Here is a 12575-nt window from a genome sequence, read left to right as displayed (position 1 = left end):
AACCCCTTTGAGAAATTAGTCTATAAAGTTATTCAAATTAAAAAGTGAATGGGGCTTTAAGACAAGTGCAGTACAAATAGTAATTATCTCAGACACAACAAATTAGGAAGAATTCTTTAGATTGCAATGAATTCTTTGTGTTAAATTTGAGACGGAAAGGTTTCTTTCGGTTCCCTTAAAAAGAATGAAATCCACTTTACACGGCAAAAATTTAAATTGTCACCGAAACGTATGTAGCTGTGCTTTGTAATAATTACACAAGATTCAGTGTTACTACCAAGTAAAATTCAACTGGTAAATCGAATAAGTATTTGAACCAAGAAGCTTTGAGTTTTGCACTTTTATTGGGAAGAAACTTGTCTTGAACGTGCACTTTCTATAAAGAGGTTTTCAAATGTAATATTCTTTGAAATAATCTCAAAAAGCTTAGAAAATAAGTGCCATCAGGCCATCAGGGGTGGATCAGAGGGGGATTGAAAATCTATGACGAAGAGTTGATTTATTTTCTTATAAAAAATATAAAATATGCACAAATTGCCGTGTCAACCTTCCGTGACGAACATCTGTATCAACTTCAATGCTTCAACCATGGTTAACTGAGCTCTACATTCTCTTTGCTGTACAGAGCTAATCCATGCCATGTTTTCCTAAAGACGACAAAAGAGATCCCACAGGCTGTACCATACGTTTTGCTTCGAAGTCCAAAGAAAAACGAATAAAGTTCTTGCAGGATCTTTAAATGTCGCCGTCGTTTAAACAGATTTCCTGAAAAAGTGAGAGAACAAATCTGTTTTTAAAATAATTATCATAGACGATCAAGCTGCGAACAATCTTTAAAATTTAAAACAATGAAATAATTGACGAAGTTCACAAGAACAACCTAACAACAAAATCTACAATCATCTACGTAAAAAACATTGAACAGGAAGAACTGCCGTCCCAATTGACACTAGAAATATCTATACATTAACTTAGTAAAAGCACACTATTTTGGCAGTGAATTAACCAAACGTCCATCAGAATATTATTGGGTCCCAAAAAACAGATAAATCCAGGGGTATACAAACTTACATCATATCGTAATCTGTTTTTGAAGCATCGATCTTCAAAGCTCTATATGACATTTTCTCTATAGCGTATACCGTGGCAAGGCAAGGGTCGTGCAGTCACTACCAAAATTTTAAGGCTCGATTCTGTATGCTGGTGGTGATTTCGACGATGTTAATAGCTATCTCTGGCTAGACGTGATCAGATAGAATGGTATAAATCTGTGAAGTCCGCAACCAATAAGTTTGATTCGCTCATCACGGATGAATGAAACTAAAAAATAAGATTAAAGATCTATAAGAAAAGGTATAAAATTAAATAAAGAATTGTGTAAGCACCCCCATTTCGAAAAAGTTTTCAAATTTCAAGAATGATGCAGAGCAGTAAGAACATTTTAAGGCCTTGCGGAATCCGAAATATATCTTGGGAACATGTACAAAAGTATTCCCACGATGGTGAAAATAAGAACATGTTGAGATGAGAACATTTTCAGGGTTGAAAATCTAAAAATTAAGAACATCTGAAGGCCTTAAAAACTTTAGGTATTCTTATAAAAAACATTCATTACACACATAAAACGTCAATGCAACAAGTGAAACGCACAATAATACTTAAAAATTGACAGATGATGATAGGTTGTTTACAACATATCCACAAGCCTTAAATTGGCATTTCAAGAAAACCTAAACAAAAATTCATGAAAAAATCACAACCAAAAATAGAGATACCAAAACCCGTCCAGACCTATTTCCAACATACTATCTTTTCAGTTAACTCTTTGCTTAATTTGGTACAAACCTGAAAATGTGCAATCAATCGTAAATGTAAACAGAAATGCAATAGAATGTTCACTCGAGGTCAATGCTCAGCAATATAACAATTTCTTTCAAAGAGTGTCGCAATAAGAGTTTATAACAAAAGATGATGATCGTTTTATAAGTGATAAAACAATTTTCATCGTTGATTACTTTAATCCCAATAATCGGTTTCATTCGTGTGATATGTCAATCATGACAAGAAAATATATAAACTTCAAAACTCACAGAAACGTATCATCCTTAAAGTGTACATCATAAAGCGAAATTCTGAAACTAACATGTCACTTCGCACCATTTTCGCTTGAAAAGTTGAATACAGTTTCCAAACCTGCCGCAAACAAAGCAATTTAGATTTTCTAAAGAATGTATGAGAAAGACACGATTTTTCAAGTAAACAACACGATTCAAGAGCGCAAATCAAAACATTGAGATTAAAGTCGAAGATTGCCTTAAATAAGGGAAAATAGGGGAAAATAAGGGAAAATCTAAAGTTTAAAAACACTACCATTGCCTTTTAACCTTGTCAAAACTGCAGAACCACTAGATAGAAACAAAAATTCCATACAATAACACCTAGGCAGCACAAGGTCCTCTACCATCTGTCTTTCCTTTCCTCCGTTTTGTCATGTTAAAATCTTGTATAATGAATTTAAAAAATTCAGTTTTAAAGTTAAATTTTCGAGACAAGAGTCTCCCAAACCACCGTCCTTCACCACGACGAGAATCAAATAGCCATAATGAATGCCACTGCGTTGCTTTTAAGGGGACCTCGCACTCTTGATTCTGATTGGTCGGGAATGCATCCAGTAAGACGAGAAATACCATAGAGATAGCGATTAAACTAATTTCAATGGATGCTATTTCACGGTACGAAGCCCGTTTCTATGGTTTTTCTCGTTACACTAGATGCATTTCAGAGACATAGGGCGTGAGCTCACTTATAAGCAGCAGCGCGACGAAATCACACTTTCAGATGGTCACGGTGGAGTATGGTTCGACAGAAACTTGTCATGGAAGTCAAATTGAACTTGAATTTTACAAAATGTACAGAAATTTTATGAGAATTTGTTTATTTCTCAGAGTGCAAAGAAAGACTTCAAAAGAAGAAGAAGACGCTGAATACACATTTAACTGGTCACTTTAAAAAGTGAGTGGTCATTTTTTTGTATTTTAAAGAATTTGATTTGTAAGGTCACTTCTCTGTTTTGTCCATTAACACTCTTTTAAAATATGATATAGAGGTGTCTTCTTGAAGTTTTGGCACATCTTAAGTTGAATTTAGTTTTATCCCCCTAGCAGAGTCCATTTTTATATAATTGTTCAAACCTTAGTCTAGACGGTGCTAAACCAATTTTGTACTCGAAATTGTGGTAACAATGAATTATTTCTATAAATTTTTGTTATATGTTAACACACTTACTAATTTGAATATTTCTTCTTCTTTCTTCAGGTACCAGGACCATTCTACCGACGAAATATCATGCTGTCTAGCTGTCTATCCCCCAAGTTTTATAGTTTTTGCAGTGTTTATCTTATTTCGGATATGATTTCAAGTCACCAAGACTCGCCTAAACATTTCCTTCCCGTCTAGCACCTTAATGGCATCGCACTTTGCGCATTAAGGCATTCTTTGGTTGAAAGCAGTATTAGACTGTGGGTTTAACCTTAGAATTACCCAGCTGAGATCAGCCTCTTGTCACTTCAGTCGAGGAAACATACTAGCAAAGCTAACGGCGTACGGTGGCAATACTTGTCTCGGGCCCTCCCTCTTACTGAACGTTCTCAGGGAGAGTTGATATTTTACCTTGAGATAATGACGGTTTGATATTGACGCGGCAGCACCCGTTTAAGTTGATTGAAACGTCAGAATCCCTTGATAACGTATTAACTCTCTCGCCAGTGATTTAAAAGCTTTTGCGTTCAGTAATCTAATGTTTTTCAGAGACATATAGCTAGACAGCCGGCAACAAAGAACGGAAAGACAGGACTGAAGAAGACAGGTAGGTGGAGTTGAAATACTATAATATTTTTTCATGCTGGAACTTTGGCAAGAGAAAGTTAAAACGATGATAACTATTTGTGACAGCGAACAATTGATCAAAATGAAAAAAAAAGCAAGTCTTTGTTTTATTAGATAACACCGCTAAAACGATCTTCTATAATCGAAGGTTCTCGCTTGGTGCATTTTCGATTTCAAAATTAAACCTCCTTCAAACTTCATAATAACAAACGCTCCTTCAGGTAAAGGAGCATTTCAGAGACATTAAGTCTTCAGATTTTTATAGATTTTGTTACGAACTTCTCAAATACTACATTTTAAGGGCTCTGACCATAGTGAATTTTTCATAATTTCCGTGTTTAAAATGTGTTTTCTGACTGATGTAACCAACAAAACTATGGCATGTTATACATTTTCTATTAGACAAACTATTCCTGAATCTGAAAATTCAAAAATTGCATTGAAAAAGTTTGATGAAGAAGAAAATTAAGACTTTTGCGAGGAAGAGTATTTCAACTTTGAAGAGCTTAGTTTCGGCGAAGAAAAAACATTTTGAAAAATTTTTCGCAGTAAATGGTGTATCTTTTACCGAACAATAAAAATTTTTGCGGAAAATTTTTGTAAATGCTTCTTTGTCTAAATCTTCAAAATAGTGGTTTTTCATCAATTTTTCATCTGGATTTTGTTTAAAAAAACAGTCATAACTTTTGACACATCTTTTTTTAGAAAAATTTTCCGCAAAATTTAAAATAGTTCAATTCTTTGCGCGACAGTTTGAAAAAAGTTCGAAACAAAAAGGTTAATTACCCATTAAAACTTAGCACTTTTTATAAAGAAGGTGATGCAACATATTATTAACGTCTTTTTAAAGTTCATAACGTCATTTTTGCAATCAAGTTCTTAATTACTCTTAAGGGATTTGATTAAAAAGCAATTTATAAAGGCAATTCTTTGTTAAAAGTGTTAAAGAATCTAAAACATAAACTTTTTATGTTTCAGATACTAAAATCAATTTTCTGACTACGGTCAGAGCCCTTAAGTGCAGAGATGAAATCTATTTCCTCGCCAGTGTGTTTTGTTTGAATTTAGATTCTTGTTTGGGAATTTTAAAGTGTTTGAATCAATTGAACTTTGGGTTGTCACCGGTTGGGAGGACGAACAAATTTTGTTCTAAGGTTTTGGGTTTTAGGGGTTTTCCCCTCGGGGCTGGATGAACAAAGTTGTTCTAGGTTTTGGGTAAGTTTTGGCGCGACCAGATTCTCCAAATTCTTGAAAATTTGAAATCTGTATAGGTATGCTGTAATCGAATATTTTGTAAATCAATAGATTGAAATCAATCTATAACCCTTTTCTTGATGGATAAAATTAATAAACTTTAAATATTTTTCATTATTTACATTAAGGTGGTAGTCTACCCAAAAATAAAAAATCATCGAAAAAATTGTCGAATTCTGGTTTTTGGGTGTTTTGAGATCCTTAGGTTTTTCTGAACATCTCCTGAAAATTTCAGAGCTATATCTTTATCATTCAGGCCGCAGTGAGCATTTTTATCCTGTTGGGTGCTTGAAAAATCGCCCTAGCAACAGAAAAAATCCCGTTGCTAAGGACTTATTTCTTCAATCTCGGCCGAAACATAGCAATGTGATACGCCAAAAGAAAGCTCTTTTTACGCCCTTTTCGGGCGTCAAAATATTATTTTCCGTGACATTACGTAATCCTTAAAATTAAAGATGGTAGCTGCAGTAGTGTAACACATCAAAACCAGCTGAAAAGCAAGCTGTAAGCATGATTCTGCAGATTTCTTGGCAAGTTTTAGATCAAAACTTAATCTCTTTGATTGAAATGATTTATTTAAATGAAGAGTGGACTCTACAGAATCTATAAAGTTGCTCTACATTGGTTGTGTTGCTGGATTTCTGCGAAAAACATTTAAGTTGTCGGCATTTTGTTTTGAGCATAATAGACAGTGTGCTTTTGGTGGCTCACATAATGTTTTGTAGTGGATTTAAATGTAACTGAGATATTTCCAAGCACAACATGATGTAACAGAGATAGAAATGTGCATTATAATGAACTGGACCTAACTTCTGGAGACACACATTCTCATCTGACACCAGCCATTCATAACCGCCTAGGCGGTAACCGACCGAAGCGAAGGCGCCGCCTTCGATCAAGCCAGCTCATTGTCAATTCAAGTCTATGTGAATAAAAATGTGCACTAGAAAAGTTTCCATGTCTACAGAGAGTCACTCTTGATTCTGATTGGTCGGGAATGCATCCAGTAAGACGAGAAATACCATAGAGATAGCGATTAAACTAATTTCAATGGATGCTATTTCACGGTATTTCCGTGTTTAAAATGTGTTTTCTGACTGATGTAACCAACAAAACTATGGCATGTTATACATTTTCTATTAGACAAACTATTCCTGAATCTGAAAATTCAAAAATTGCATTGAAAAAGTTTGATGAAGAAGAAAATTAAGACTTTTGCGAGGAAGAGTATTTCAACTTTGAAGAGCTTAGTTTCGGCGAAGAAAAAACATTTTGAAAAATTTTTCGCAGTAAATGGTGTATCTTTTACCGAACAATAAAAATTTTTGCGGAAAATTTTTGTAAATGCTTCTTTGTCTAAATCTTCAAAATAGTGGTTTTTCATCAATTTTTCATCTGGATTTTGTTTAAAAAAACAGTCATAACTTTTGACACATCTTTTTAGAAAAATTTTCCGCAAAATTTAAAATAGTTCAATTCTTTGCGGACAGTTTGAAAAAAGTTCGAAACAAAAAGGTTAATTACCCATTAAAACTTAGCACTTTTTATAAAAGAAGGTGATGCAACATATTATTAACGTCTTTTTAAAGTTCATAACGTCATTTTTGCAATCAAGTTCTTAATTACTCTTAAGGGATTTGATTAAAAAGCAATTTATAAAGGCAATTCCTTGTTAAAAGTGTTAAAGAATCTAAAACATAACTTTTATGTTTCAGATACTAAAATCAATTTTCTGACTACGGTCAGAGCCCTTAAGTGCAGAGATGAATCTATTTCCTCGCCAGTGTGTTTTGTTTGAATTTAGATTCTTGTTTGGGAATTTTAAAGTGTTTGAATCAATTGAACTTTGGGTTGTCACCGGTTGGGAGGACGAACAAATTTGTTCTAAGGTTTTGGGTTTTAGGGTTTTCCTCGGGTGGCTGGATGAACAAAGTTGTTCTAGGTTTTGGGTAAGTTTTGGCGCGACCAGATTCTCAAATTCTTGAAAATTTGAAATCTGTATAGGTATGCTGTAATCGAATATTTTGTAAATCAATAGATTGAAATCAATCTATAACCCTTTTCTTGATGGATAAAATTAATAAACTTTAAATATTTTCATTATTTACATTAAGGTGGTAGTCTACCCAAAAATAAAAAATCATCGAAAAAATTGTCGAATTCTGGTTTTTGGGTGTTTTGAGATCCTTAGGTTTTTCTGAACATCTCCTGAAAATTTCAGAGCTATATCTTTATCATTCAGGCCGCAGTGAGCATTTTTATCCTGTTGGGTGCTTGAAAAATCGCCCTAGCAACAGAAAAAATCCCGTTGCTAAGGACTTATTTCTTCAATCTCGGCCGAAACATAGCAATGTGATACGCCAAAAGAAAGCTCTTTTTACGCCCTTTTCGGGCGTCAAAATATTATTTTCCGTGACATTACGTAATCCTTAAAATTAAAGATGGTAGCTGCAGTAGTGTAACACATCAAAACCAGCTGAAAAGCAAGCTGTAAGCATGATTCTGCAGATTTCTTGGCAAGTTTTAGATCAAAACTTAATCTCTTTGATTGAAATGATTTATTTAAATGAAGAGTGGACTCTACAGAATCTATAAAGTTGCTCTACATTGGTTGTGTTGCTGGATTTCTGCGAAAAACATTTAAGTTGTCGGCATTTTGTTTTGAGCATAATAGTAGGGTGCGCACTCGTCGGGATTTTTTGCACGGAATGAGGGAGAATTTACAAAAATGAACTTCAATGCATTAGTACTAACCTTTAAATCATCCAAATCTATTCATTCTTTTTTTAAATCAATCAGGAATTATCAGGGAAACAAGTAAAAAAAACTGTATCCAGGTATCTATTTTCTTTCCAAAGATATTCATGTTTTTTGACGTCAAGGTGAAAACGCGATTTAGCGCTGACCACGGCACCGGAAAATTCTCGACCCACATTGAAACAAATGGCTGTCGCTATTGAGCTGGTTCATCTTTTCAATCGCGGTTTTTTTAGTAAACCAAAGGTAAGATTAGGCTACAATCTATCACAAAGTGCTTTATTTGAAAATCTACAGGCCGTCTGGAATTTAAAAAAAAAGAAGAAATTGTGATTTTTTAACAAGATTGCGGATTTTTTCATTTAAGCACCATACACCATCTGAAAGCTGAGGATTTCAGCTTTCTAGTGGTGAAATTTGTTTTTAGCTATCATTTCCAGCTCATTAGCGATAAGCTAAAGTTTAACAGTCATCGGGCCGATTTTCAGACCGCACCAGCAAAACTCCCCACACCCCGCCACACGGAAGACTAGATTTCATCCGCCATTTTTGGCGCGATTTTGGTGCTTCCGAAAATTATTTCTTGCTGGCGTGGTGTAAGGAGGCGATTCTTTGAAAAGGTGATTTTTTTGTGTTTTGAAAATGGAATAACTTTGGGAATACTTAACCAATTCTAATAAATGACCCCTCATTTTTCTCACAAAGGTAAGGACTTTCAAATAAAATTAGTTTGGTTTCTAAAAATTGAGGGGAAAATTTTGGCCTGTCCACCCTAATAATAGACAGTGTGCTTTTGGTGGCTCACATAATGTTTTGTAGTGGATTTAAATGTAACTGAGATATTTCCAAGCACAACATGATGTAACAGAGATAGAAATGTGCATTATAATGAACTGGACCTAACTTCTGGAGACACACATTCTCATCTGACACCAGCCATTCATAACCGCCTAGGCGGTAACCGACCGAAGCGAAGGCGCCGCCTTCGATCAAGCCAGCTCATTGTCAATTCAAGTCTATGTGAATAAAAATGTGCACTAGAAAAGTTTCCATGTCTACAGAGAGTCATGCTGGAATTTCAATGAACATTTTGTCACACTTATGTGGCTGTTTTCACCCAAATTTGATGTTATCGCAAGATTACCGCAAAGTTTGCTATATTGACGCAACTTTAGCGCAACATGTTTTTGTTGATTTTTGAATAATTTATCAATTTTTGTGAAATGTTTTACTTTAACTTATGAAACCTGACTGGTTTGATGAGTATTCAGTGAAGAAATTTTTTGAAAAGAGCTTTCCAGCTTAAAATGATACCCATTTTTGTCTTTTTCTTTGATTTTCTCAAAAACGCGTTTCCGGGGGTTCGCAAACACCTTGTCAGAAATATCTTAAAATTGAGAGTAGCTACAGACTTGAAATTTTCAGGGAAGTTTCCTTACATGATTGTGCATTGAATGAATGGATTAAAAAGTTTTAAAATTGGTTTCCTGATTTTTAATCTCAAAAAAGCGTTTTTTTCAGTTTCTTACCCCCTGGAAAAAAATAGGTCAAGCCGACTATTCAGAAAACCTGACACAAGCAAAATAAAGTATTTTACCCCCTGGCTGATTTTACCCCCGTCTTTGGTTATTTTTAGAATTTTTTTTTATTTTTAGAAATGTTGATAGTTGATATACATTTCCTGAAAATTTCATTACGAAATGTAAAGAAGTTCTTGAGTTATTGCAAAAAATGTGATTTTTTGACTTTTGAAATCTGGCGGTAGACTACCACCTTAAAAATTTAAAGAAGATTTGTTCGCAAACGTTTAAAAACGACCCAAGCAAAAGCTATTGATTGACTTAAGATTGGTTGATTTACAAAAGTTAAAGATTCTCTTTAAATTTGGGAGAAAAGGTTTATTATCGAATACAAGTTGTTGTCGATAATTTACTTCCAAATTTCAAGTTGAACAAACGATGTTTTTTATTAAAACTCATCGCTTTAAAATCGTTTAATTCGATTACTGCCCGCAATCAAGACAAGTAGTCCCAAATATAGATGATTCTGTTTGAACACTTGCTTTTGTTTTTTCAATCCACATCTGCTGGGTGTTTCCCTTTTGAGCAGGTTTGTCTCTTTTCAGAAGGTTTGTCCCTTTTCAGCGGGTGGTCCTCTTTTCAGCGGGTGTTCCACCTTTTCAATTGGGTTTTCCTCTTTTAAGTATGTAGAACCTTTTGAATAGGTTTGATTAATTTTAAGGGCATGAGCAAGAGCATTAAATGTGATTTCTGTTACGCTAGTTTTCAAGACTTGTCTTGGTACGAACCGCAACGCGCAGTGGCATTGCAAACGCAAAACATTGTTTCACAACTAGTTCATAAAGATGCTTAAATATAAACCCATATATCAACCCTTAGTGGCATGGTAAACTTTTAAGGGGCTGGTAATGAGTTTACAGAGAGATTCCTTCTCGGCTCACCTTATTTTTAGGCTACATCCAAATCAAACCATTTAACGCCAAAACCTTTTACCCAAAACTTTTTCTCTACACTTGTGTTTTAGATACCGTCATCGAGAACAATTTTCATTATATTTTCATAACCAGTCTTCTCAAAAGCTGACCGCGCTGCTAAAGGTTTAAAGGTGTGTTGTTTCATTGCTGAATTCAACGAGGGGGATTCAAGGGCTTCCCTCCGTAGAAAAATAAACAAAGGGCTTTCCATAATAAGGTTTAATTGCCACTTACTCACTCATTGATTAAAGTGAATATTTGAACAATTCCATTCTGTTTTTAAATTCGATCACATGACATTTTCGTTTGTTGAAAGAAATTAATTAATTAATATGTCGGTGTTTTTGAGAATATATAATAATTAGTTTGTTCAGGGAATATCTGACCTAATTTTCAGAAATGATCTATGTTTTCATGGGGTTTATTTTGATATTAGTTAACAGAGGCGTATTTAGTGTAGGTCAAGTAGGATAAGTGACATAGTTCCGAGGAATTGAAAAATATGAAAAATTGTGAAACAGGCTTTCTTATTCCTTTTAGTGATAAATAGTCTCCTTCGGATGCCATGTCTTGCGTATCAACTTTATCAATCTTATGCGTGCGGCAGTTAAAACTTAGACTAACATTTATCTCCGCAGTTTTACCTCTCTAATTTTTTGCGAGTGAACCTTTCGCTTTTTAGATGCTTTTATTTTTATAGTCCGAAAACCTATCTAATGCCATCCGACCCATATCGCCCCGCCTGAATGACTTAGAAACACCCTTTTTGACCTATTCCGCCCTAGCAAATCGGAATCATATTATTACCGAGCTCAACTTCTCTAAAAATTCACGTGTAATGACCTTCAATGACTGCTTATATTTCTGGCCGCCTTTTATTTAGAGATAATATGAAGCCGAGAGACATAGCTAGAAATGGCATTTCAGCCATAGCAAAATTTCTGAAAAAATCAGGGTAATAGCTATGAGGCTACGTACAGCTTCTCTGTCGAGTTTATTAAAAAACGATACTGAATTCACTTTTCCTAGCTTATTTCTTTCACGGTTTTTATTGCTGAGGAGCTGAAATTTGCTGAAGCATCCCAGTTAATTTTTGAGTTTGATCTGAAATTTTGTAAAAGTTCAAGCGAATTTCACGTCTTAACTGTGATTTTATAGCTTTAACCCTATTCAACCTAGGCTTTTAGGGGCGGTTCAGAACTAGGGGGAGGGGCTTTTCCTGTACCACCCCTTAACTTTTGATCTAGTTGGTCTTTTCGGATGAAATTTGGCACGCAAGATCCTTGTGACGTAAGGTAACTTTTGACAAAAAAATTTTTTGATGACGTCACTCATGCCCAAAGTGAGCAAAAACCAAAAATTTCCTCTGTTTTTACAAATAGCTATTGTATTCTAACAAAGGCTTTAGAAAAAAGTTGCCTGAGTTTAAAATGCTTATTTTATCCTAAATATTCAATAAATTACGGTTTAAACGATATATTTGACATTGAAAATAAATTTGTATTGGAAAAGTGTCAATTTTTGTGACACCTTACCGTCAGAAATGTCATCATGATCAATAGGTGAAAATATCTAGGTGTCAAATTTTTTTTTATTTTGAAGCTAAATAAAAGTTAGGAATTTACAGAAAATTTCACGGCAAAAGCTCTATTATTTCAGGAGCTATTACCAATAGTTTGACCTCCGAACAGAAAGAGCCCCCCCCCCTAGGCCGAATAGGGTTAACAGGGTATTAAGGGCCCTGACCATAGTGAATTTTTAATATTTGCCACTTACAAAATATAAAGTTCTTCTTGATGTAGCCCACAAAACTGTGGCATGTTATACATATTCTGTTAGAGGCCAATTATTCGTGAGTCTGAAAATTAAAGAATTGCAATGAAAAAATTTGACAAAGGAAAAAATGAAGACTTTTGTGATGAAAAGTATTTCAACTTTAAAGAGCTTAGTTTCGGCGAAGAAAGAAAATTTTGAAAAAAACTCTGAAAATTTGTGAAATTTATGACATTTACTTTCGCAAATTTAAAAAATGAAAAAATATTTAATTTCACAAAATATTTTTTTTGGTAAAGCTTTATAGGGATCGATTATTCAATTTTCCTTTCTAAATGTCAATCACACCGTTAGATAGTTATTTTTTCCTATCTCCTTAGGTTTGATGATGATACTATATAGCAGTATCCCA

General features: G+C 34.3%; 1 long non-coding RNA gene across 1 annotated transcript in view; it reads right to left on the bottom strand.

Annotated features, from left to right (window-relative positions):
* Positions 1-361: 361 nt before the first annotated feature.
* Positions 362-12575, bottom strand: part of LOC136815467 (uncharacterized) — a 36159-nt gene continuing 23945 nt past the window's right edge. The window contains exons 4-5 of the long non-coding RNA XR_010847721.1: positions 1072-1320; positions 362-765 (exon numbers count right to left, since the gene is read on the bottom strand). This is a non-coding gene — a long non-coding RNA (uncharacterized lncRNA). The remainder of the gene's footprint in view (positions 766-1071; positions 1321-12575) is intronic.

This window comes from Clytia hemisphaerica, unplaced genomic scaffold (assembly GCF_902728285.1).
Source record: "Clytia hemisphaerica strain Z4C2 unplaced genomic scaffold, Clytia hemisphaerica genome assembly, whole genome shotgun sequence".
In the NCBI taxonomy this organism is placed as follows: Eukaryota; Metazoa; Cnidaria; class Hydrozoa; order Leptothecata; family Clytiidae; genus Clytia; species Clytia hemisphaerica.
This window is presented reverse-complemented; position numbering and strand designations above follow the sequence as displayed.